The following is a 27424-nucleotide window of genomic DNA, read 5'->3' as shown; positions in this document are numbered from 1 at the left end:
AATGGCAAAAAGACAAAAAACAAATGGCGAGCACCAGAATTGAGGATTAAGGGATTGTTTTTTACCCCACCGAAGGAGGTCCCAAGTGAGAAGGAGATACACGTGGCTCTGATTGCAAGGAAAGCAGGTCTGACAGCTCCCTGTCTCCGCTCCCAACCCCCAGGTGACACCTGAGGGGCGATTTGAAAACTTTTGGTCAATTGGTGGTTTCCAAGTCTGGTGGTGTGTGGGAAACTCCAGGGGAGATCTTAAACATGCAAATTTCTGGGCTTTACCTCCCATTTAGGAATCAGAATCTCAAAGGATTGGGATCCAAAGTGAGAATTTTTTTAAAAGCTTCCTTTACTCCAGCTTTTCTGGGGCGCTGATTACTTGAGGGTGTTTTGTACATCTCTTGTCAGGTGGCATGCTGGTGATTGGTGCCCTCTCTTGTATGCATGTTATAACTCAATTAAAAAAAAAAAAAGCCTTACCTTCTACCCTCCCGCTCCTTATAATCCCACATTCCAGTGATTGGCCAAAATTGAGAACCCCTGGACTAGATGATCCCTTGCAACCTTCCTGGCAAAATTTGGAGAAGGGGAACAGAAAAAATTTCAGCAGTTGGGGATAGTTAAGATGCATCCATCATCGCAGTGATACAATTCCCCTGCTGTTATTACAACATTAAAGAGGAATATGTAACAGGGAGGAGACGGCTAGTTTGAAATGATAGAAGTAGGTTGCAGGGGGGGGTGGGAGGGGGCCCTTAGGAAGATCACATTGGAGCCGGACGAGTGGAAAGCTTTGAACGCCAGCTGAGAGAAAGGACAAGCCATTTTCAAAGAGTGAGGGCTTTTTATTTGAAAGAGCAGTGAGAAGGCCCTTTCAGATTTTGAAAATGGTGATTGATTAAAGTGGCATTTTTGAAAGTGCAATTGTAAATATAAAATTATATTATCCGTCATATTTAACTGCTCACAAAATTGTTTGAAATGCACAACAGAGCCGGTCCTGGTGCCCCGAGTTAAGATTTACCTTCTTTTTGGTGTCAAGACAGACTTTTCCATCTCAGCTTCTTTCTGAAATGCCCACAGTCTGTACACTGTTTCGGAGTGCGCTTAGATAGAAAAACAAAAAAGGTGAAGCCCCAGTTCTCCCATTCGAAGGCCTAGGAGGGTCCTCTGGGGCACAGCTGTTATAGGTACAGTAAGCCCTTCGAATCATAGCGCAGGGAGAAATTTCACAGACTGATTTTTAGGCAAGAAGTGTCCAACAGCGGTTCTCAACAAGGCTTTTGGACCTGAGGGAGGGGATTCCGGGTGAATGCAGAGAATTGTATTGAATCACAATCACTCTGGGGCTTTTTGAAATAAAGAAATGCGGCCCCTGAGTTCCCACATGGCTCAGCGAAAACGAATCTAACTAGCATCCATGAGGAAGCAGGTTCGATAGCTGGCCTCGCTCAGTGGGTTAACGATCCAGCGTTGCCGTGAGCTGTGGTGTCGGTTGCAGATGCGGCTCAGATCCTGTGTGGTTGTGGCATAGGCCAGTGGCCACAGCTCCAGTTTGACCCCTAGCCAGGGAACTTCCATATGCTGCAGTTTCGGCCCTAAAAAGACAAAAAAAAAAAAAAAATGCAGGCCCTACCCCACCCCCCTCTATGAGTGATTCTGCAGCTCCTTCAATTGGACCCTACCAGCCTAAATGCTGTCTCTTTAATCTCTAGGGACGGAGTTTTCACAACCTCTCATAGTGGCCATTTTCTGACTGTGACAACTTTGTGCACCTTCACCACCGCCACCACCTCCCCCACAACCCCCCCAACTCCCCCACAACCCCTACTCCCACCCCCCACCCCCCAGCCTGCAAAGGACAACTTCACAGTCTATAACTCCTGAGTTTTCAAAGTAAGGGCAGAATTAGACTTCAAAGCAAGTCTTGGTTAAGAAAACCAAACCAGGAGTTCCTGCCATGGCACATTGGGTTAAGAATCTGACTGCAGCAGTTCAGGTTGCCGCAGAGGCACAGGTTCAGTTCCTGGCATCGTTGTTGCACCTGTGGCTCTGCTTCAATCCCTGGCCCAGGAACTTCCATAGCCACGGGTGTGGCCATATTTTAAAAAAGAAAAAGAAATCCAGAGACTTCGTCAAACTTTTTTGAAAGACACATTTTCTTTCTCATTTGACTGTGCTGTTTTCATTTTACCGTTTCTTCCTCTCCCATCCAGTAACCATACCCTAAACGTGGTTTGGAGGACTATCCAGAGAGATTCCTTGATTCCACAGAGAATTCCCTCTGGAGCCCAGCACACTCCCAAACATCTCTCCACCAGTATGCCAGCGTGTCCAGAGGGCATGCACAAACCCACCTTAACATTAGTTTCTGCCTAAAATATTAAGCAAGACAAATCTAAGAGAGAAGAGTAATGTGGGGCATTCCGGAGAGAGAGGCCAGCTCCCAAGGATCCCTGTCATTTCTTTTCTCCCCATCATTTCCTTCCTCCCCCGTGCACATGATTTGAGAATCGATGTCCAGTGTCCACGAATTGCCTCCCGGACGCCCACACCCTCCCCCAATTCAGGGCCTTTCCCTAAACATGCTGAGAGCTATTTGCAGTTTTTCTTGCCAGCATTTTTCAAGAAAGGGAAGCTCCCTTTAATTCGTCTGTCCTTCTGGTTCACGGAACCGCCTGTCATTCCCCTTGGTCTCCCGTGGGCCCAGCTCTGGGGACACAGAGGCAGCCCTGTCCACGCCCAGCCCCAGCTGTTTTGCTTGGCTCCTGCCAGGCAGCTTCCAGAGGACTTGACTTGGTTCAGAAAAACTGGCGGAGGCACAGTGTGCAAAAACCCCCAGCCCCAGACTTGAGGAGGAAGCCTCTGGAGGTAGGAGCGGGAGCCTCAGCTTTCTGGCTCAGTGGTCCCCAGGCTCGGGGAGCCAAGAGGACACACAGCTGGGTCACTGTCTGGTAGGAGGATCCTTGCCCTAACATTGGGGTTATGTCCACATGCATCTCAGGCATAGCAGCTCTCTGTTCATCTGTGTGGTCCAACAAGTAGTATCTATTCAGAACACCTATAGGATGCTAAGGCTGGAAACAGACCTCCGAGGTGACACATCTAGCCTGCCCCCTTGTTATACCCTGACTCACTGAGGCCCTCAGGTAGAGAGCTGGGCCACTCTCCCCCATACACCAAGTCCAGCATTCCACCACTGCCTCTTGCCCCTTCTCACAAAGGCGAGCTAAGTCTGCCGTGACCGTGTCTTCTCATAATTATGTTATGATCAGGACTGTGGACGGCCAGGACATCAGCAGGTCCAACAGAGAGTCACAAGACCCTCAGGCCTGGAAAAGTTATGGCCCCACCCAGGCTAGGCTTTAGAGTTCAGAGGAATAGAGATGTTTATATATAGGGAGAAGGTTTTTTGGTTGGGGTGGGGGGTGGGGGGGGCTTGGCCATGCCTGTGGCATGTGGAAATTCCCAGGTCAGGAATCAAACCTGCACCACAGCAGGGGCCCCAGCCACTGCAGTGACAACACTGGATCCTTAACGTGCTGTGCCACAAGGGAACTCCTAATAAGTAATCCCTAAAGCTGATTTGTCTTTATTTCTTCTTTCTTAGTCTTCTTTTCAGTTACTTTTTTTAAATTAAAGTAGATTTACACTGTTGTGCCAATTTTTGCTGTACAGCAAAGTGACCCCAGTCCTACATATATATTCGTTCTTTTCTTAAATACTATTTTCTATCATGGTCTATCTCAGCAGATTGGATATAGTTACCTCTGCTATAGAGTAGAACCTCATTGTTGATCCATTCTAAATATAATAGTTTGTTGGAATTCCTATTGTAGCTCAGTGGTTAACGAATCTGATTAGGAACCATGAGGTTGCAGGTTCCATCCCTGGCTTCCCTCAGTGGGTTAGGATCCGGCATTGCCGTGAGCTGTGGTGTAGGCTAGGGGCAACAGCTCTGACTAGACCCCTATTCTGGGAACCTTCGTATGCTGCAGGTGCAGCCCTAGAAGAGACAGACAAAAAGTCAAAAAGACAAAAAAAAAAAAAAAGACATGAATATAATAATTTATATTTACTAACCCCAAATTTCCCATTCATCCCACTCTCTTCCCTCTCCCCCTTGGCAACAAGTCTGTTCTCTACGTCTGTGAATCTGTTTATGTTTTGTAGTCAGTCCTTTTGTGCCATATTTTAGATTCCACATATAAGTGATATCATATGGTATTTGTCTTTCTCTTTCTAATTTACCTCAGTGTGATAATCTCTAGTTACATCCGTGTTACTGTGAATGGCATTATTTTGTTCTTTTTTATGGCTGAGTAGTATTCCATTGTTTGTATATACCACATGTTCTTAATCCATTCACCTGTTAGTGGACATTTAGGTTGTTTCCATGTCTTGGCTATTGTGAATAGTGCTGCTATTATGTCAGTTACTTTATATTTATGTCTCTAAGGGACTTTTGCATATGTAGGATTTTTCTAAGAACTCTGACTACAGGCACAAGACATATGACTCTTAACCTGGGTTGTGATAAAGTGCACTGAATGGTGTTATAATTTTTTTAAAAAGTGATACCTTGGAGGAGTTCCCGTTGTGGCTCAGCAAAAACAAATCTGACCAGCATCCATGAGGACACGGGTTCGATCCCTGGCCTTCAGTGGGTTAAGGTTCTGGTGTGGCCGTGAGCTGTGGTGTAGGTCACAGACTCCGCTCAGACTCCGCTCATTTTTGTGGCTGTGTTGTAGCCCGGTGGCTACAGCTCCTATTTGACCCCTAGCCTGGGGACCCCTAACCTGGGAACTTCCATATGCTGTGGGTGTGGCCCTAAAAAGACCAAAAAAAAAAAAAAAAGTGATATCTTTTATATGTATTGTACATAAGGAATTTGTGTAATCATGATACTATATTTGTTACACATATGTTTCAAATACTGGTGGAAGTGTCTCTTATAATACTTAGAGGGAGGAAATGTTACAGGGGAGGGTTTTTTTGAGATATGATTGACACGTAACATTGTATTTTGTTTTAGGTATACAATGATTTGCTATATGTATGTATGTATATTTTTTTAATTCATCCAATCAGTAATGTGTGTACCTACTAAAAAATTCAAAAGAGGAGAAGTTCCCGTCGTGGCGCAGTGGTTAACGAATCCGACTAGGAACCATGAGGTGCGGGTTCGTCCTGCCTTGCTCAGTGGTTAAAGATCCGGCGTTGCGTGAGCTGTGGTGTAGGTTGCAGACACGGCTCGATCCAGCGTTGCTGTGGCTCTGGCGTAGGCAGTGGCTACAGCTCTGATTCGACCCTAGCTGGGAACCCATATGCCGCGGAGTGCCAAAGAAATAGCAAAAGACAAAAAAAAAAAAAAAAAAAAAATTCAAAAGAGGAGTTCTCTGGTGGCTCAGTTAGAATCCAACGTTGTCACTGCTGTGGGTCCAGTTACTGCTATGGCTCATGTTTGGTCCCTGGCCTGGGAATTTCCATGTGCTGTGGGCGTGGCCAAAACAAATTTCAAAAGGTGTCCACACTGACCAGTCACCCATTCACCCTCCCAGATACCACAGCTGTTAAATCCTCCCAAAGATAAACAAGCATAGACATGCTTATTTCTTTTCTTTAATAAATGGGTGTGTATCATGTACACCATTCTGCTCCTTGCTTTTTCAACTTAATGGGTTCGTTATTACTTTAACTGACATATATCGAACTCCTGTTATGTGCTTCGAAGTGGCTGGAATACAGGGGGAACCAGGTAGATTCTCGGCCTCTAGGAACTTAGTGGGGAATAAATAAGCAGTAAGCAGATAAGCATCTGATGCCAGGTGAAGAAGAGCCAGTGGGGGAAGGGCCGAGTGTGCTCTTGTCCCTGAGCTCGTCAGGGAAGGCCTATCTGCAGATGCTTGAAGCTGGGCCCTGCATGAAATCAGGGAGAGGGCCTTGTGGATTCTTGGAAAAAGGACTCTGGGTAGAGGGAGCAGCAGGGAAGAGCCTGAAGTTGGGGCACACTGAGCCGGTCATGCTTCTGGACAGCAAAGGGCAGGTGCCAGTGTTTCTGCAGGTGGAACGTGGTGAGAGTGGAGCTGCACCACACGGGGAGGCCCAGAGAGCTGAACCCTTGTCAGGACTTGTGTTTGATTCTAAGTCAGTTGGAAGTTCTTGGGAAGTTTTGAGCTGGGGAGAGACAGGCTCCCTTTGGTTGCCAGGCAGGGAACGCACAGTGGAAGGGCAGGATGGGCTTGGGCACCCTCAGAAGGTGCCTCTGGAGTCCAGGTGAGAAATCACGGAGGCCTGGATCAGGTTGGTGACCATGGCCCTGGGGGAAGTAGGTTCTGGATGTGTTTGAAAGGTGGGCTCTTAGGAGTTGCTGGTGGTTTGGCTATGAGGTACAAGAGAACCACAGGAGACTAGGGCGCCCCTCCAGTTTGGGCCTGGACAATTGGGCAAATGGTGGTGCAGGACTGCAAAGAGGAAAGGCAGGGGAGGGGAGACATCTGGCCTTTGATTTTGGACGTATTGCATTAGAGGTGCCAATTCAATGGGCAGGAGTTGGCAGATGGCTGGATATAGGAGTGTGGACCTCAGAGTTCAGGGTCGGAGACAAGTCTGAGGCTCATTAGCATATAGGTGGTCCTTAGAGCCCTGGAGACAGATCAGATTAGAGCAGCTGCCCAACATTTTTCATACCACGTTTCCTCTGGAGTAAAGGGAGAGAAGGACCTTGTCCCCAGGGCATCCAGCCCCTCTCCCCCCACCCACAGGGCCCCAGGCATTGCCCCAAAGGCCAAGGTGATGACATCCTGTCACAGCTGTCACTCCTTTGCAGCCGCATACATTGTGTGGTCACACAGCGTGAAGTGTGGGCCAGGGGGTTGGGACCTGGAATGCAGGGTCAGCACAGGCACTGTCAGCTGTGTGACGCCCGCCTAGGCCCCCGCCCCGGGCCTGGGCGCATCACCTGGAGGCTTTGAATTAAGTGATCTCAGAGGACGCTTCCAGCTGTAAGTCAAGGGGTATGAAGAGGACACAAAGAATTGCTGTACACCACCCACATCTAAAGAAATACACCTTACAAGGACATGTGCAAAGTAAAAGGAGACAGTGTAACCAGTTGTGGAGTGCTGTTGTGGGAGGAGGAAGGACATTTCAAACTTAGAGAAAAGTGGCAAAAATAATTGAAACACTGCCCCCCCCATATACGTGTGTGTGTGTGTGTGTTTGTACACATTTTTTATTTTTTATACATGTTTGAGGGTAAGTTGCAAATATCATGTCCCTTTACCTCTAAATATTTCTCTGTGTGTTTTTCCTAAAAACAAAGATATTCTCAGAGTTCCTGTTGTGGCTCAGTGGAAACAAATCTGACTAGTACTCATGAGGATGCAGATTCGATCCCTGGCCTCGCTCAGTGGGTTAAGAACCCGGCATTGCCGTGAGCTGTGGTGGTAGGTCACAGATGTGGCTCGGATCTGGTGTTGCTGTGGCTGTGGCGTAAGCTCCAATTCAACCCCTAGCCTGGGAATCTCTATATACCAAGAGTGCAGCTCTAAAAGACAGAAAAAAAGAAAGAAAAAAAAAAGGTATTCTTTTATGTAACTGTAGTACAAGTACCAAAATGAGGGAATTAATATCACTGATACAGATCTAATTCAAATTTTTCCAATTACCCTGAGTAGCAAAAAAAATAAAGAATAAAAATCCACCATAACGGCAAGTGAAGAATCTGTAAGAGGTATGATTTATTGTAGATGTGAAATAAATAAGAATACAATAAAAATAAACAGTATCATGAAAAAAAAAATAATAATCCAGGATGACTCGTGTGGTTTTTTGTTTGTTTTTAGGGCTGCACCTGTAGCATATGGAAGTTCCCGGGTCAAATCAGAGCTGTAGTTGCCGGCCTGCATCACCTATGCCACAGCCACAGCAACACCCAATCTGAGCCACATGTATGACCTACACTGCAGTTTGTGGCAACACTAGATCCTTAACCCACTGAGCGAGGCCAGGGATCGAACCCACATCCTCATGGATATTAGTTGGGTTATTAACCTGCTGAGCCACAAGAGGAACTCTGACCTGTGTGTTTAGTTGTCATGCCTAGTTAGTCTCCTTTACTCAGGGACCATCCTTCAGCCTGCCATTTACAACCCTGACACTTGTCAAAACCCCAAACCAGGTGTTTTGTAAAATGTCCCTCAGTTTGGTTTGCCCAGTGTTTCCTTGCAATGAGATTCTGGTTTTGCACTGGGGGCTTCCAGAAGGTTCTTTAAAGGGTAAGATCTGAGTCTGGTGGTTGGGACAGGATTAAACAGAGATCAGGATAGCCCCTTAGGTGGAGACCCAACCGTTCAGAAGCTCAAACGGGAATTAAAAGTGGCGCGTTCCCTCATGGCCTAGCAATTAAGGATCTGGCCTTGTCACTGCTGTGACAAGGGTTTGATCCCTGGCTTGGGAACTTTTGTAAGCTGCAAGCATGGTTCCCCCCCGCCCCCGCCAAAAAAAAAAAGAGAAAGAGAGAATAATTACCTGGTGTGGACACAGTGTGTGTGAAATCCATCCTGAGCTACTACCCTTTTGGCAAGAAGGGAGCCCCTTCCAGAGTAGACTTATTCTCCACCATTATCCCGTTATCCTGAGTGTGTCTGCGACATCATGGCTTCTGCATAAAGCCTGCAGGGCAGTGACCTGAGGGCTGACGCTGTTTCTCTTGTTTTACAAATGGGAGAACTGAGGCGCAGAGGGAGCTCTGCATTGAGGGGCAGAGCTGAGGATTCAGGCAGACCGAGGCCCCTGAGCTCACACCCGTGCTGTTTCAAACCCGTGAGAGCGTTTTCTCCAACAACCCTTGCTTGGCTTTGCTCCGAATGAGACCGGAATAGAGACTCTAACTCTGTTTTCCACTCATGTCACTGGTTGATACTTGATTAATGTTCAGGATTGCTGTCATCCAGGGCGTAATTTGCACAGATGCAAAGACCAATTTTGTTGTTACCCAGGCGGAAAGATCTCTTTTCCTCAGAGGTTATCAACAGAGTTGGCGGGAACCAGTTGCCAGTGGGGCATCTTGCTGGCGAATTCTGAAAAGAAGCCTTTCTGCCTTGGCCTTGTGAGCTTTTACAGAGGTGGGCCAGGAGGCCGAGAGGCAGAAGGCCCAAATGTGCAGGCACCGCCTGGCCACTGCACCGCAGCCGTGTGACATGGCACAGCCATCAGCCCACAAAGTGCAAAAACCTCTCAACAGCTGTCACTGCCTTCTCAGTGTCACCCTGAGGGGCACGTGGAACCTTGGACTTGACAAGTACATGGTGATCCCCACTACCTTATCCAGCCAAGAATTCCCAGAGAGGACTTCTCATCAGAACCGCTGAGCCAGGCTGCTCTACCCACCCTCTGCAGCAGCTGGAGTGCTGAGTTCAAGTCCGGCTCTGCAGCACACTACCCAGCCTCTCCGAGTGTCTGACTGGGCTCAGTGTGCTGAGGTCCTAGCACAGATACCAGTCATCCCTGAGTTTTCCTCTTCTCCATCCTGTATTTTCTGTCCATCTCCTTCTCCACATTGCTCTTCTGCTCCTCCTTTTCCCTCTCTGACTCCCCCAGGCAAAGCAGAAGTGTTATTTTGTACCAAAATATAAATTACGTACAGTGGCTGGGAGACCAAGTCCCATTCATCTCCAACAAGGAAAGTAACAAACCCCAACAAATCCTAGGTTGGAAAGCAGTGAGCTTGGCCTTATGAGACTGGCTCTCTCCAAAGAAGCATCTGCTTCATAATTTTAGCTGGAGGATCAGGGCTGGATGCTGGAATGGGCTCAGGTGTCTTGAGATGGGGAGGGGTAAGCAGCTGGACACTGGGTGACATCCACTAGGGGTAGCTGTGGGATCACCAGCCAGTGACCTCTTTTTGGAGGGACCAGATTGCATGTGTATGGAGAATGGGGTATCTTTATTTTCATTCAAAATAAAAATTGCTTTCCTGGAAGTATGAATATGGAAAAAAATAAGTAATCTGGGATCTTAGATGAATGATAGTGAATGTGAAATGGGTTAGAAATATAACTGTTTAGAATAGCAGCACCCCACGGTGAGTCCTTAGCAAGTGGTGACCATTTTCGTAGCGTTTAAGGGCATGGATTCTAGAGCCAGCTTGCCTGGATCCATCTCCCAGCTGCAGTATTTCTCATAGTTTATCCCTTACTGTGAAGCTTAAATAAATTTGTTTACATAAGTCACTTGGAAAAGTGCCTGGCATATGTGTATATATATATATATATATATATATATATATATATATATGGCGCTATGTAAGCATATTACCTACTGCTCGGTTGAGAAGGTCAATGAGAAAATTGGGTTTTGCTCATGTCCACACATGTTTGAGAATATCAACGAAAAGTCTGGTCATCTTTAACTTTGAACACAAGCTGTATTTCAAGGCTAGGTCCCTGCACCAAAGCTGGGCGTCTCGACTGTGGGTTAAGCCACCCAAGGGACATGCTTGCTCTTCTCAAGCTCTAGTTCTTCAGTGGAGACATTTGGGTCTCTTGCAGTCTCCATCCATGACAATGTCTTCTTTGAACATGGATCTTGACACTCGCCGTATTAGTTTCTTAGAGCAGCTGTAACAAAGTACCACAAAAGAAACCGATTGTCTCCCCCAGTTCTGGAAGCTGGGTGTCTGTGATAAGATGTCAGCAGGCTTGGTTCCTTCCGAGGGCTGTGAGAGAGAACTTGTTCCAGGCCTCTTCTCAGCCTTTGGGGGTTTGCAGACTGTCTTTGACCTTCTTGGTGTGGAGATGCGTTACCCAAGTCTCTGCCTCCATCTTCACCCAGTGTTCTCCCTGTGTGGATCTGTCTCTGTGTCCAAATCCCCCTTCTTCCAGGACACAGATCAGGCTAGAGCTATGCCCTTCTTATGCCCTTTTGATCATCGTCAAAGAGCCTGTTTCCAAATTCACAAGTACTGGGTGGTTCGGACTTCAACATCATTTAGGGGGGCACAGTTGAGCCCCTAACATTCACAGTCCCTCAACCCCTCACATCCGCATGGTGGAAACTGCCTTCCAGCTGGTGGATCCATTACCCTCACTCAGCTTCTATTCCTTCCCACCTTGCACACCCAGGAGGAAACATCATCTTCCAACTCCATTTTCACCGCGAGGTAGCCCTTGCATTCCTGATACTGCGATCAGAAAAGAACATCCAGCCCACATGGGTCAAAGTCAAACACCATCAGCACCAGGTTGGAAGCCAAGCCTGTACCGTGTTTCAGGGAGGGGTATGGCCTGGTTCTGGGTAAGGAAAACTAAGGCCTCCTTTTGTGCGAGGGACTCTCCATGGGCCCAGTGCGCTGGCTGAAGTTCATTGTGGGAGGAAGAGAGGCGCCGTCCCAGGTCCCTTGCGTTTTCTCTGGGCTATCTTCCTATGCCCACAAGAGACCCCACAGGCCGTCAAATTAGCATCTGGAGCTGCGAACCATCTTTGCTCTGCCGATACCCAGCCAAGTGAACTTGGACCTCCCTCCCTGGGGCTTCGTGTTCTCATTAGTACACTAAGGAAATTAGATTCACAGTGACACTCAATTTATCTTGTTTAGTCCTCACAAGTCCATAAAGCGGGTGTTGGTATCCCCATGTCACAGTTAGAAAATCTTTTAATTCAGAAATTAAGGACCCACATTTTTGTATTAAGTGACAAAATAATTTTTTTTCTTTTCCATATGGTTTTTTGTTTTGTTTTGTTTTTGGTTTTTGCTTTTTAGGGCCACACCTGCGCCATATGGAGGTTCCCAGGCTACGGGTGTAATTGGAGCTACAGCTGCCAGCCAGAGCCACAGCAACACCAGATCCAAGCCACATCTGTGACCTACACTACAGCTCACAGCAACACCAGATCCTTAACCCACTAAGTGAGGCCAAGGATCAAACCCGCAACCTCATGGTTCCTAGTCGGATATTTTTCCGCTGTGCCATGACAGGAACTCCCTCATTATGGTTTATTTCAGGATTTTGAATATAGTTCCCTGTGCTGTATAGCAGGACCTTGTTTATGCGTTCTATATACAATAGTTTGCATCTCCTAATCCCAGACTCCCAAGCCATCCCTACCGCAGCCCCCTTGGCCACCACCAGTCTGTTCTCTATGTCTGTGAGTCTGTTTCTGTTTTGTAGATAGATTCATTTGTGTCATATTTTAGATTCCACATTTAAGTGATATCTTATGGTATTTGTCTTTCTCCTTCTGACTACATTTTAGTGTGATATCTCTAGGTCCATCCATGTTGCTGCAAATGGCATTATTTCACTCTTTTTTATGGCTGAGTAATACTCTATTGTGTATCTGTACTACGTCTTCTTTATCCATTCCTCTGTTGATGGCCATTTAGATTACATCCATGTCTTTGCTATCATAAATGATGCTTCTATGGGAGTTCCCGTTGTGGCTCAGTGGAAACAAATCTGACTAGGAACCATGAGGTTGCAGGTTTGATCCCTGGCCTTGCTCAGTGGGTTAAGGATCTGGCATTGCTGTAGCTGTGGCGTAGGCCAGCGGCTACAGCTCCAGTTCAACCCCTAGCCTGGGAACCTCCATATGCCACTGGAGTAGCCCTAGAAATGGCAAAAAGACAAAAAAAAAAATAGTGCTTTTATGAACATGGGGGTGCATGTATCTTTTCAAATGAGAGTTTTTGTCTTTCCCAGATATATGCCCAGGGGTGGAATTGCTGGATCATATGACAACTCTATTTTTAGTTTTTTGAGGAAACTTCCATAATGTTTTCCATAATGGCTGCACCAACTTACATTCCCACTTGTGGTATAGAAGGGTTCTCTTTTCTCCACACTTCTCCACACCCTTTCTAGCATTTATTATTTCTAGACTGATGGCCATTCTGACTGGTGTGAGGTGATACCTCATTGCAGTTTTATTTTGTTTTGTTTTTCATTTTTGGCTGCCCTGCCACATGTGGAGTTCCCGAGCCAGGGATCAGATCCAAGTCAGTCACAACCTAAGCCACAGCTGCAGCAATGCCAGATTCTTAATCTACTGGGAGAGGCCAGGGGTCAAACCTGCAACCCAGGGCTCCCAAGATGCCACTGATCCCTTTGTGCTGCAGCAGCAACTCCTCGTTGCAGTTTTGATTTGCGTTTCTCTAGTAGTTTGCAATGATGAGCATTTTTTGTGTGCCTATTGGTCATCTGTGTGTATTCTTTGATAGAAACATCTTTTTTTTTTTTTTCCTTTTTATGGCCACACCTGTAATATGTGGAAGTTCCCGGGCTAGGAGTTGAATCAGAGCTACAGCTACAGCCCTGCGCCACAGCCATGACAGCACTGGATCCAAGCCGCGTCTGTGACCTGTGCTGGAGCTTGCAGCAATACCAGATCCTTAACCCTGTGAGTGAAGCCAGTGAGGCAAACCTGCATCCTCACGGACACTGTCAGGTTCCTAACCAGCTGAGCCACAATGGGAACTCCTGAAGAAACATCTATTTAGCTTTTCTGCCCATTTTCTGATTAGGTTGTTTTTTGTTGTTGTTATTGTGTTGTATGAGAGGTTTATATATTTTGGAAATTAAGCCCTTGTCGGAGAGACCCTGCCTCTTTAACAAGTCAGTGGTTTTCCATCTCAGCTGCAGAGCTGAATCACTTGGCAGAACTTTGGGTTTGAGGTTTGATGTCTCTGGGAGTAAGGCCTGGGCGTTCCTACTTGGCAAGCACTGTCCAGGTAACTCTAATATATTTGCAGCATTGAGAACCATGACTCTAAACATGCTGTGGATCCTCGGTCTGGAAGCTAGAGTGATGCACGCAGCCTCTGTGGTAATTGCTAAACTCCTTGGGTCTTCCACTAACTCCTTTTCTCACTCCAGCTTGCACAACCAGTGCTGCTCCTTTTTTTTCTCTGCTTTTTAGGGTCGCACCCAGGGCATATGGGGCACATGGAGGTTCCCAGGCTAGGGGTCAAATCAGAGCTCCAGCTGCCGGCCTTTGCCACAGCCACAGCAATGCAGGATCCAAGCTGTATCTGCGTCCTACACCACAGCTCCCAGCAATGCCAGATCCCTAACCCACTGAGCGAGGCCAGGGATCGAACCCGCAACCTCATTGTTCCTAGTCGGATTCATTTCCACTGCGCCACAATGGAAACTCCCCAGGGCTGTTTCTTGTAGTTTCACACTTTGTAATAAGGCACCCCTTGATTCCTTCATAGGCTAGACTGGTTGTCATGGAGCTGGATGCCCTCTGTCAGATGATGTTTTCAGGTGCTGACGAAGTCATCATCCTTTTTTTTTTTTTTTGTCTTTTTGCCATTTTTTGGGCTGCTCCCTCGGCATATGGAGGTTCCCAGGCTAGGGGTCGAATCGGAGCCATAGCCCCCGGCCTACACCAGAGCCACAGCAATGCAGGATCCGAGCCGCATCTGCGACCTACACCACAGCTCTCGGCAATGCCGGATCGTTAACCCACTGAGCAAGGCCAGGGATCGAACCCGCAACCTCATGGTTCCTAGTGTGATTCATTAACCATTGCACCACGACGGGAACTCCCACCTTTTTTAAATCTTTTTAGGGCCTCACTGGCAGCATATAGAGGTTCCCATGCTAGGGGTTGTATTGGAGCTGTAGCCACTGGCCTATACCACAGCCACAGCAACACTGGATCCAAACTGGCCTATACCACAGCCACAGCAACACTGGATCCGAGCCGTGTCTGCAACCTACGCCATAGGTCACAGAAACACCAGATCCTTAACCCATTGAGCGAGGCCAGGGATCGAACCCACATCCCCATGGATATTAGCCAAGTTCGTTAACCGCTGAGCCACGACAGGAACTGCAAAGTCGTCATCCTTCACTCATAAATTGCCTATACCATGTTTTTCAAATTGTTGTCTAAACCCAGTAGGGGATCTGAAATCAACAGAGCGATATATTTAAAAAAAAATAGAGACAGAGTTCCCGTTGTGACTCAGTGGTTAACAAATCGGACTAGGAGCCATGAGGTTGCAGGTTCAATCCCTGACCTTGCTCAGTGGGTTGGGGATCCCGCATTGCTGTGGCTGTGGCGTAGGCTAGTGGCTACAGCTCCGATTAGACCCCTAGCCTGGGAACCTCCATATGCCATGGGAGCAGCCCAAGAAATGGCAAAAAGACAGAAAAAAAAAAGAACAAAGAAGAACAGAGAAAATAGAGCAGGTCACATAGTAAGGAAAAGTGATGCTCTATGAAATTTTTGTTTTGAATATATATATATATATATTCCAAATATATGTATGGGGTCTCTATGAAAAGCACTTATATTTCTTACCATGAGTTACAGTGTGAACAAAATATGTTAGAACTGCTCTGTATTCACATATATTTATCACTGCTTTCAGAACCTGGAGCAAAATGCTCCTCCTCCAAGGCCATAGAATCTTAGAGCAAGAGACCTAGAGGTCATCTGGTCCACTGACCCCCAAAATTGGTGCCCCGAAGCTTCATGAGGTTCCCCTAGGAAATTCATTAAAAATGCCAAATCTTGGAGGTCCTGCTGTGGTGCCACAGGATCAGCAGCTTCCCTGGAGCTCTGGGACACAGATTCAATCCCTGGCTCAGCACAGTGGGTTAAGCATCCAGCATTGACACAGCTGTAGCATAGGTTGCAAGTGGGGTGCACATCTGATCCCTGGCCCAGGAACTCTATATGCTTGGGGGCGGCCAAAAAAGAAACGAAACAAAATAGGAATTGGCAAAGTGGATTAAAAAAATAAAAATAAAAAAAGCCAAATCTTCAGGCCCAGCCCCACAGGTTTAAATTCATTTGATCCAAAAATGTATATTTTCTGATTCTGAGTTTGGGGAAACCACTGATCTAACCTACTTTCTTAATTTGACATTGCGCGGCAGCCAAGGTCGCAAAGCTCATTAGTGGCAGCTCTGAGACGCTCTATCCCTTGCCCTTCTCCATCTTTCCACTCAGCGGGTCTCCAGGGAAGGCCTAAGCGGTGGTCATGACCTGGAACGCATACAGTAAAATGATCTGAAATGGTTTTTTAAAATATGGGTAGCCCGCCCCCCCCAAACCATTTAAGGTACAGTCTCTGTGGGTAGTCGTGAGTATCTGGCCTTCTGGGAGTGTCTCTCAAACTTCGATGTACATATCACTCCCCTAAGGGTCTTACTGTTTCACTTCCAAGGTCTGGGTAGGGTTTTCTGCATTTCAAAACAGGCTCCCCTGCCCTCCACCCCACCCCGACCGCCACGCCCCTTGCCAGTCTGGGAGCCAGACTTCTCGCAACAGGACCTTAAGGTGTAGCCCCAGGTCCCCAAAACCTGCAAGCTTCCACACCTCTGCCAGCATCTCACTTGCCTGCCTCAGTTTGTACTCTCTGGATGTGCATTTGCTTACCACTCAGCAGTGATTTTCCACTGTTTCGTTAATCAAAGGTTGGCTTCCCTATCTATGAGTATCCTTCCCCCTTGCCCCCCACCCAACCTATCCACCTAGGCCTGTGCTGTCCTCAAGGTCCGTGGTAAAGGTGACTATGCTGTGACCAGCCCTGGCTTAGCTCCACCCATCAGTAAACAGAGATGGCAGGCCCACACCCACAGCCTTTCCTGGGACAGCTTGCTGTCCTGTAAGGGTGGCAGAGCAAGTCACTCACTGCCTGTTGTGAAGAGGTGTTGTGCACTGCCTGTGGTGCACGGAGCCAAATGGCCTGTGTTCACATCCCTGCTCTGCCACTAGCTGTGTGTACTTGGAGAAATTACTGAGCCTGTTTCCCCAGTTATAATATAGGGACAAAAATAGTACATAATCTATAGGGTTGTTTTGAACGTTAAATGAGTTAACAGATGTAAAGTGCTGGCACACACAGTAAGCTGTATGTTATAGAAGTGCTGGTGTTTTGTAGTTATAGAAGGAGGGAATTGAAAATGGTATCATCATATGCTAGAGTTTGAAGTATTCATTGAATTGGATGCTCTAGAGACAGATAAGTCCTTCCCATTGGTGGGAACAGCATGGGCAAAGGCACAGAGCAGACATCAAGAACCAGGAGTTTAGTTTGATGCCGCTACAGGGATGCCTACAGGGAGAAGTGGCTGATGGGCTTAGAATGTCAGTGGGTACCAAACTAAAGAGTTCAGATTTTATTCTGGAAGCAATGGAGAGCCAGTCCTGGAGGATATTTAAAATGTATATATTTAGGAGGTCCTGCTGGGGTGCAGTGGGATCAGCAGTGTCTTGGGAGCCCTGGGCCGCAGGTTCTCTCTCCAGCCCGGCACTGTGGGTTAAGGATCCAGCTTTGCCACACCTACAGCTTAGGTCATGACAGCAGCTTGGATCCAATCCCTGGTCCAGGAACTTCATATGCCGCAGGTGTGGCCAAAAAACATATCTTTTTTTTTTTTTTTTCCACTGCACTTGCAGCATGTGGAAGTTGAGACCAGGGATCAAACCTGCATCACAGTTGTGATTTGTGCCACGGCTGAGGCATTGCCAGATCCTTAATCCACTGTGCCACAGTGGAACTTCCTAAATCTATCTTTTCAGACAAAAGTTGCAATGTGGTGTTGCTCTGAGCAGAATGTTACAACCACTCCCCGCTTCCGGGGTAATCACGGTTATTTTCTTCGTCCCTCCTCTTGTCCACCTCGTGATGTTGATCCAAGCTTCTCATATTGTCTGAGTGAACATTCAGTTCAATGAAGTGACCTTGGGCCAAGTCGCCAAAAGGGTCACATAGCGTGGAATCCATCTAATCACTGGAGCTCACAGCCCAGAGCCTCTGGGCCACTCTGCAGTGGAATCTTGTCACCTCCCAGCCATAGAGCCCTTAAAAAGACCAAGTGCCCTAATTAAGAGCTTTGAGCAGGAACCTGCAGCTCCCACATGGTTGTTAATTCTTTCCCCGTCTCTTAATTCTTAATCCAAGAATAATATACTCAAATGGTAGGCTTTGTCTAAACTCACACACACCACACACACACACACGAACACACGTACTTGGCGTTAGGCAGCAGGCAGAGCTTCATGCTGCTTTGTGACTTAGTGGCAAGTTGCCTAACGTCTCTGTACACCCAGGAGTAAGGAATTCATCTGTAATATGAAGGTCATTAAGAGTCCCTATTTTATTGAGTTGTCATGAGGGTTAAATGAATTAGTACAAGCACAGCAGTTAGAAGCGAGTGTCTGGCACAGGGTCAGTGACCAAGAAGCACTAGCTATTATTATTATAATGGAGGAGATTGGAATAGCTCAAGGTCTGCCACTTTAGAATGAGAAAGAAAATGTAATTACCAATTGGGAAGGAGTAAAAGAATCCTAAAAACATTTTATGTGAACATCTGTGGCAGTAAATTTGAAAATCTAGAAGAAATGGGGAATGTCCTAACAAAATATAAATGATAAAAATCCCTCCAAAGAGGGAGAACACCTGAGTAGACCAATAATCACAGAACACTTTAAATAGAGTGTATTAAAGAGACACCCATTTTAAAAGCCTAAATGGTCTTATAACTGGATACTGTCTAGTCTTCAATACCTAGTATAGCCTGTCTTATTCAAACTCTTTCAGCCTGGAGAGCAAGATGGAAAATTTCCCTCAGTTCATTTTATGAAACCAGCATGACCTGCATATTCAAACCTCAAAAGCACATGTCTCTTCTCTCTCAAAAGCTTTGAGGGAAAAGAGGACCCTAACAAAGAAAGACGGGAAAGAAAGCACAATTTGGTGTGCAGGACGACAGGCTCTTACCTTAAGCAGTAGGTGTGCAACTGGAGGCATGTAAGAATCACCTGAACAAAACTGCAACTGACAACACTTATGTCTTGAACCTAGACAGAAACCAGATTGGGACTGGAACCCACGGTTTTTTAAAATTAGAATTTAAAAATTCTAATCACCTGGTTGTCTGGACTTACAGAAGTTCAGGTTCTTTGTGCCTCGGTGCAGGAGGAATTCAGCAAGAGACACAGGGATAGGCAAGAAATAGATTTATTGAGATAAAATGCTGGCAAGAGATGCGAGCAGGCAAGCAAGGAAGTTCTGCCCCAAGGATTAGGCGGGCTACATTTTTATAATCCAAGGAAAGTGGGGAGCGGGAAAAGACTGCCTCTTCTTCCTTCTTTGGGTAGATGTCAGGCTTACATCATTAGCTCCTCCTTTGTATCCTGTAAGAGAGTATTTGACCCTATGAGGTCAAACTAGGACTGACATGGTGCTTAGTCAAATCAGCAGAAGGGTGGTAACAGATGCTAAAATATGTTGAATCCTCTCAGGTTTCCGTATAATGAGGGTCATTCTTCATTGGGAGGGTCATTCTTCCCTTAAATTCCTGTCCTTGGTCCTATGGATCATCGTCTTGCTGAACTTGAATCCAGGCCTCATTGTATCTTTCATTTAATAGCCTGAGGCATATCTTGTGCCTTTATTTGTGGTTTTCTAATTAAGCAAGCCTGCTTCATTCTGATGGCTTTCTTGAGCAAATAATAACTTCCAGTGAGATCAAAGTTCCCTAGGTTTCCCTCCCTATCTGTGGTCCCCTACTGGGACCTCTACAACTACCTGTGTGACTGTCCTACTCCATCCTATCAAAACCAGACTCCACTCCCAGAGAGCTTGATTTCATTATTCTGGGGAAGGGCCTGGCTATAGATATGTTTTCAAGCTCCCCAGAACCATCGCTTTAAGGTAACTGGAAATCACAGAGGCCCACAAGCCTGGTTGTGATTCCAAAGCCTTCCCACCTAGCAGCCAGCATATCGAGGAGAGATTTGTCAGTCCTTTAATGTGACTGGAGCTAGAAGAGGTAGCTGTTAGCCACAGCATGCCAAACTTCCTGTCAGAGCCTAAGGGTTCCACAAAGCTGCAGTGTCCTGGCCTCAGAGGCCAAAGACCTAGCCAGGAACAGGAGTGTTCTTATTTGTGAGTTCTGAGCCAGCAACCTTGCCTGCTGCCAAAGAAGGCCAGGAAAGCCCACAGAGCACTGTAATCTCTGGAATCCAATGGGATTTTAGTGACAGACCTGTTCGTGATCATGCTGCAAGGTCACAGAGCCCACGTGGTGAACAGTTCCAAGAATAAATGATTAGCAGTGTGTGCAATTCTTAGCTCCTCCATTCCACAGTTCCTGGAGTCAGCACCACCGTGGACAGCCTGTAGCCACTCGTGGCTGAAGCCTCATCAAAGCATCAAACCGTCCTGTAAGCACCATAGAGGAGGGGGAGCTGTCCGGGGTCCCATCCTTCCAGCAACTGGGATTCCCTAACCAGGCACTCTAGGCTCCTTTCCAACCAACCATCCTCCTCAGAACCTAAGACAACTGTGTTGGTTTCATCAAATGTCCTCAGCCCCCATCTCAGTCATCAATCTCATGTCTATCCCCTGTTTCATTAAATAATATTCATGAATAATAAGGCAACTTGAAGCATTCTTACCATGAGATAATATAAAAATAGAACAAATGAATAGATAGATTGCTGGCCCAAGTTTGGTTAATTGATATAGGAGGGTTCCTATTGTGGCTCAGCAGACAGGAATCCAACTAGTATCCATAAAGAAGTTTGATCCCTGGTCTTGCTCAGTGGGTTAAGGATCCGGCATTGACGTGAGCTGTGGTGTAGGTTACAGATGTGCTTGGATCTGGCGTTGCTGTGGCTGTGGTATAGGCTGGCACCTGTAGCTCTGATTGGACCACTAGCCTGGGAACTTCCATATGACGTGGGTGTGGACCTAAAAAGACCAAAAAATATATCTACGTATCTATATACCACGTATATATATGAGCCATGCAGACTGTCTTCCTCTGTGCAGCGGGCCACCTCCATCCACAACGGCACATTTCACTGGGTTCTCAGAGTCGCTCATCATTAAACAAACAAAAGAAAAGGCGAAAAATGCCAGGGACTAATGGTGAAATGGTGCAATGTCTGGTGTTTGCTCTATAATATTCCCTAAAAGGAACAGTTGGGAGGTGGACATAGATACAGGAGGAATGGCAAAATATGAGTCATTGATACTGGGTGGTGGGCACATGTCTGTTTGTTACACTGTTCTCTTTTTGTATGTTTGAAATTTTCCCATAAGAAAAAAGAAAAGGATAGAAGGAGAGACAACATGTTGATAGGGCTGTGCGTCCATGGGCACATAACTGGCAGAAGGTTCCAGACCAAGGAGTTCCCGTCGTGGCTCAGTGGTTAATGAATCCGACTAGGAACCATGAGATTGAGGGTTCGATCCCTGGCCTTGCTCAGTGGGTTAAGGATCCGGTGTTGCCATGAGCTGTGGTGTGGGTCACAGACACAGCTCAGATCTGGCGTTGCTGTGGCTCTGGCATAGGCCAGTGGCTGCAGCTCCAATTGGACCCCTAGCCTGGGAGCCTCCATGTGCCGCGGGAGTGGCCCCAGAAATGGCAAAAAGACAAAAAAAAAAAAAAAAGAAGAAGAAGAAGAAGAAGAAGAAAAACGTTCCAGACCCTGAAATAAATGCAAGTCCCCAAAGAGACGCATCTCAATGCAGATAAACCTCCCAGGCCGCTGACACTTGGCATTGCCTATTACAAGGCTTTGTGCCGTGCCTGACTCAGAGCTAGTACTCTGTGAAAGGTAGTCAGCAGATGTCATCTTTATTATTATAGATGTTGTTCTCGTAGCTCAGGACAGGGGATCTAGGAGGAAAGAGGCTGAGGGGGAGAGGATTTCTTCTGGGTATTTAATTTGAAGCTGTGTTAGCCTTGATAGGTGAGAACACGGAGGAGAGGTGAGTCTTTGTTTCAGCAGAATAAATTTGCCAGCTCTGAGAGCTTGTGCCTTTCAGTTAATGCTGACAGTGTCATGTGTCCCATCAGGAAGAAAAAGGATAGATGTGAGAATAGGAAATTCCAGATCTTAGGGGGAAATCCAGTCATGGCTCTGGGAAGACTACTCTCATTTGTATTCTCTCTCTGTGTGCTCCCTCGCCTCCTTGCTTTGTTTCGTAGTCTTTCCTTCCCATCCCCCACCCTCCTAAATGTCTCCTCTTATTCACTTTATTTTTTTGTCTTTTTTAATTTAATTTTATTTATTTATTTATTTTTGTCTTTTTAGGGCAGCACATGCAGCGTATGGAAATTCCCAGGCTAGGGGTCGAATTGGAGCTGCAGCTGCCAGCCTGCACCATAGTCACAGCAGTGCAGGATCCATGCCACATCAGCTCATGGCAACGCTTGATCTTTAACCCACTGATTGAGGCCAGGAATTGAACCCACATCCTCATGGATACCAGTAGGGTTCGTTACCACTGAGCCACGATGGGAACTCCTTTTTTGTTTTTTTTTTTGTTGTTGTTGTTTATTCACTTTGATTAGACTTTGGGAGACTTACAGTATCTTCCCTTTGAAGAGAGCTTGGCCTCAATGTTTTTATGTCAACTTTCAGGAATCACTTACATTTACTAACAAGCTCTATCTTATATGAAACTCCAGAGCCAGTCAAGTCAAGGTTTTTTAATATATATGGGGTGTGTGTGTGTGTGTGTGTGTGTGTGTGTGTGTGTATACACACAAGGAGATCAAAAGCTACTAAAGCTTCAGAATAGCATGCAGTAGACAACAGACTACCAGCTGGAGGAGAGCAAGGGTGGGAAAAGCTGGTACACGCTTGGGTCAAATGTTAACCAGAGATTATCGATGGCCTACTTAATCTGCAAAGGATTACCTTAACAGGAGTTGGGCTACCTACTCTGATTTTTATTTAACTGTAGAGTTTTGAGTGTTGGCATGTTGACCCCAACAGCCACAACAGCTGCCAATGCTGTGAGACTCACTGAGACGCGGTCTCAGGAAAGTGTTCAGTTTGAGTTTTTGTTTGGTTGGTTTGGATTTTAGTTTTGCTTTTAGCATCTGCTGGCTGAGAATCCCTTCCATGTGTTTAGGACTTTGTGGTGTAGAAAGCACACTTATTTTGGGATCATCCCATTTGACATTCCCAGCAGAGCCATGGGGCAGACTGTCCAGGGGTCTCAAAGTCTTGTTTACAAATGAGGAAACTAATACTCAGAGAATTATGCTTTCTCAAAGTCAAAAAAAAAAAAAAAAAAAGAGTCTGTGACAGAGCTACACCTAAATTACTCAGTTCTCTGCTCTTAGGAGGGCTAAAGGCCTGGAGAGTAAAACAAAGCGAGGTACCTAAAGCTGCTTAAACATCCAGTGTCTCACCCTTAGCAGGGCCTCAAAAAGATTGTATGCGTGGACAGATGCATGAATGGAGCTCCTGGAGGTTTGAAGGTGGGTCTTACTCACCTTTGTATCCCTGGCACCCACCATGGCACTCTGACAGTAGGACCCACTTAATGAATAATCCACTTATGAATGCATATGCTTTTGTACGAAGGCAAACCCAGTTTTTGAGAAAGGTAACTTTCTAAGCTTTGAAGACTGATGGGATCTCTCCAGGCCTTCACTGCTCTAGCTCTCACCAGCCAGTACCCACCTCTAAACCAGCAGCCAGTGGGGTGAGTCAGGGGGCAGACAAGTTACACATGAGGCTGCTGTGACCCTCTCTCTACCCAACACAGGGTCCGTTTTGCTCACCTTGACCTACAGATGCCCACGCCAGGGCAGCTGCCCACATGGCTTGCCGAGACCTCAGTAGCCATCACCAGGTGCTCCAGGGCACTTGGAGGTCAATTGCCCCGAGCTACTCTATCAAACTACAAAATCCCATAATCTATCCATTTGAAATCTGTACTTGGATCTTGACTTTTTTTTTTTCAAGAAAAAAATAGGAAATATTATACAAATTAAAGGGACACTTTTTTATAGTGGACTTTAATTTTAGAGTAGGATTGCTTTTTTTTGGCCACACCCCCAGCATGCGAAGGTTCCCAGGCCAGGAATAAAACCTGTGCCACAGCATTGATATCGCCTGGTCCTTAACTCACTGAGGCACACGGGAACTCCCAGGGCAGTTTTAAACTTACCGAAACATTGAAAAGATAGTAACAGAGTTCCCACATACCCCACAGCCAGTTTTCCCTTATTATAGTCAAGTGTGATATACTCACTAAAATTATTGAACCAGTGTTGATCATTTATTCCAAACTACAGTCCATCGTTTATCCAGGTTTCCTTAGTTTTCCCTAATGTCTTTCCGTTCCAAGATCTCATCCAGGAGACATTACATTCAGTCTCCTTAGGTGGTGCCAGTGTCTCAGACTTTTCCTGGCTTTCTGTGACCTTGACAGTTCTGAGGAGCACTGGTCAGATAGTTTGTAGGGAGCCCTTCTGCAGAAATGAGTCTGATATTTTTTTTCTCATGATTATATTAGGGCTTTGGGGGTAAAGAAACAGAGGTGCCCTTTCCTTGCACCATTAACATCACCCTCAGCCTGGTTCGTCACTGTTGTCATTGCTCTGGGTCACCTGGCTGAGATGTGTTCAGCAAGTTTCTCCACTGTCCCCCTTTGTACATAATACTCTGGAAAGAGGTCCACCCTTCAGGAATGGAAAGTGTGCTCTCCCTCCTGAAGGATGGCATCTCTGCCTATATTATTTGGATTTCTTCTGAAAAGGAAATCTCTTGCTCCCCATTGATTTTATTATTCACCCATTTATGTATGTCAGTATAGACTCACAGTTCTTTATTTTACCTTTTGTGTTCACATCCAAAACTGCTTTTACTTTTTTCCTCAAATTGTTCCAGTTTGGGGGCCAGTGGGAGCTCTTCCAGTTGGTTCCTATATCTTTTTTTTTTTTTTTTTAAATTTTGTCTTTTTAGGGCTGCTCCTGCGGCATATGGAGGCTCTCAGGCTAGGGGTCGAATCGGAGCTATAGCCATTAGCTGCACCACAGCCTCAACAACACAGGACCTGAGCCACATCTGCAACCTACACCACAGCTCACGGCTTAACCCACTGAGCAAGGCCAGGGATCAAACCCGCGTCCTCATGGATACTAATTGTGTCCGTTAACCACTGAACCATGACGGAACTCTAGTCCCTATGTCTTTTTGACATCATTGTAGGGTTTTTGTTTTTGAACAATTCTTTACTTTCTAACATCTCAAGATACCCCAGGCTCTCTGGTATATCTTGCCCCTTCCTAGAATCAGCCATTTCTCCAAGCAGTCCTGGTTCGTTTGATTGAAGCGTAATGCTAGAAACCAAGATCCATTGCTACTGGAGTACTGTTGCGCCCAGACCCTCTTAGCCGACAGAGCAAGAGAAGATGTGTGTGTTTACTCACCTGGGTATATATACCTATCCATAAAAACTTCTATACGTAGCCATCTCTACCTGTATTGAGGTAAACATAAGTTCAGCTGCTGTCTCAAATCTAACCTGTTACCTAATGGATTGGGCTAGTCTCCTCCCCTTGCTTATCTGTGCAAATGTCTCCAGGGGAAACAGCTTTATCAATGAGAGGACAGTGCTGGCCTGCAGCTCCTTTAGTCCTACCGACTCCATTCATTTCCAAGGCTACTTCACTCAGCACTGTTTCCCAACTTCTTCAGTGAGGTGCTTTCATAGATTTCTGATACACTTAGATTCTCTTGTCACCGTCTGCATGCCTTCCTGAGATCTAAGGGGACACTTTGTAACTTAACATTTTATCTCAGATAATATGTCAGTTTGTCTTAGACAATAAATGCACAGAGAACAACCGTACAAAGTCGTACAGTCATACTTCTTTTCATTTTCTTGTCTTTTACAAACGAGTTCTCATATTATACAAGTCATACATGAATATAAATTAAAGCCCCCTTTAATGCTACAGCAAGCCCAGCTCCTCCCCTAATGGTAAACACCACTCTTCATCTGGAATATGTCTGTGCACACTTTTTTTCTTGCATTTATAGCCCCATTCTTGTACCCATAGAAAATGGCTAAGATTGCTGTATGTGTTTGGGCATAAATGGTATCATACATAATTTCTGCAACTTGATATTCTCCAAACCATTCAACGTGGATGTCTTTCAAGTCTGTGTATGGCTTTGTGCCTCATGATTAACATTTTCTAGAATGGACATGTTGGTTACAAGCGTGGGGTTTTCCCCCTTCTATTTATTACCAGCAGTGCTTCAGGAACATTCTTGTACATATGTGAGTGTGTCTCCGGGAATTGCTGGGTCATAGATGTGGACATTGTAATTGTAACATCTATTGTCAAATTATCCATTGGTAGACTCGAGCTAGAAAAAAAAAAATCTTGTTCCATATTATGTGGCTGAGTGGGACAGAGAAGAGGATCAGATTGCTAGTTTTTAATTTGTCTTAATGTTTCCCCTGGAGAATAGTAACTAGGGAGTACAACTCATTGTGCTTTATTTAAAAGAACCTCATGCTGTGATGATTTCAAGTGTTTCTAAAATGTTACTACTTAATTTATTAGAAGAGGGGCAGTGCGGCATAGTAGTTTACCCACTCACCATACTGATTCTAAGGCGATGCTTCAGCAATTGTATGAATCTGCAGGAGCTCCTTATTTGCTTGGTAGGGGCCTGGGATGCCAGAAGGACCACGATGGCAGGAGCAGGTGAGTTTCTTCTTGACCAATCACATGTTCCTGATGTGTAGAAGCTCCTAAGTTTACCCATTCAGCCATCGTGGTTAAGCTGGACACTGGGATGCCTTTTTGCCATCCAGTTATTCAAACAGGCTAGAAATGCCCAGAAGGCATTTGCAGAGGTGGCCACCGCATCTCTGAACCTTTATTTCCTGTTTGGTTGAGTGCACATTGGGCACCAGGTATGAAGCCCGGCGCCAGGAGACAGAGGTGAGGGTGGCATGCTGCTTTCCCTGTATTGATCACACCAGCTCCACCAGCCATCACCTTTACCCTCGGCTCAGCCTCGGTGTGGTCCTACTAAGTGGCAAGTGCTTATCCAGAGGATGGGGGCTTTGTTAAGTAACCCAAAATGATGAGCAGTGGCTTCAGTCCTTCTGCACATGCCAGATGTTCAGCATTTCCAGCTTCACTCTCAGAGCCTTCTTTGTGCTCCTAGAATTACGTCCTAGATGGTTGGAAGTTAGGATGGATGTGTGCAAGCTAATCACATGCTGTGCTGCTGGTTCATCAGAAAAAGAAAAATTAAATTAACTTAAGGTTGCTCGTCATGTCCCCATTCTGATCAATCAGAGCCAGGTATGTGCTTCACATTCCAAGAGCCGGTTGCTCCAAAGAGCGCTCCACTCACGCAAGCTGTCAGCTGTGAGAAGGCAGAGATGGGGCCATCTGAGGGCCAGGTGAGGAAGGATTCAATTTTTTTTTTTTTTTTTTGAGGTTTATGGAGCAGCTTTCATTGCACAAGAATTAATTGGGGGTTTCTTCGCCCAATAGTCCTGTAATTTGCCACAACTGGCTCCAGAGCAGGGCCGGCAAGGTCTGGTGGCTCGCACTTACAATTATTTTCCAGCATTTGTCAGAGCAGAAGGGATTTCTCTCTTGTTTTATCAATGGCCA

At 46.1% G+C, this 27424-nt stretch overlaps 1 protein-coding gene across 8 annotated transcripts in view; it reads left to right on the top strand.

Moving 5' to 3' along the window:
• Nucleotides 1–27424, top strand: part of ATXN7L1 (ataxin 7 like 1) — a 461024-nt gene that overhangs the window by 320239 nt on the left and 113361 nt on the right. The window lies entirely within an intron of this gene.

Source organism: Sus scrofa, chromosome 9, assembly GCF_000003025.6.
Source record: "Sus scrofa isolate TJ Tabasco breed Duroc chromosome 9, Sscrofa11.1, whole genome shotgun sequence".
NCBI lineage: Eukaryota > Metazoa > Chordata > Mammalia > Artiodactyla > Suidae > Sus > Sus scrofa.
Note: the sequence above shows the minus strand (reverse complement) of the source record. Positions and strands in the feature narration are given on the sequence as shown.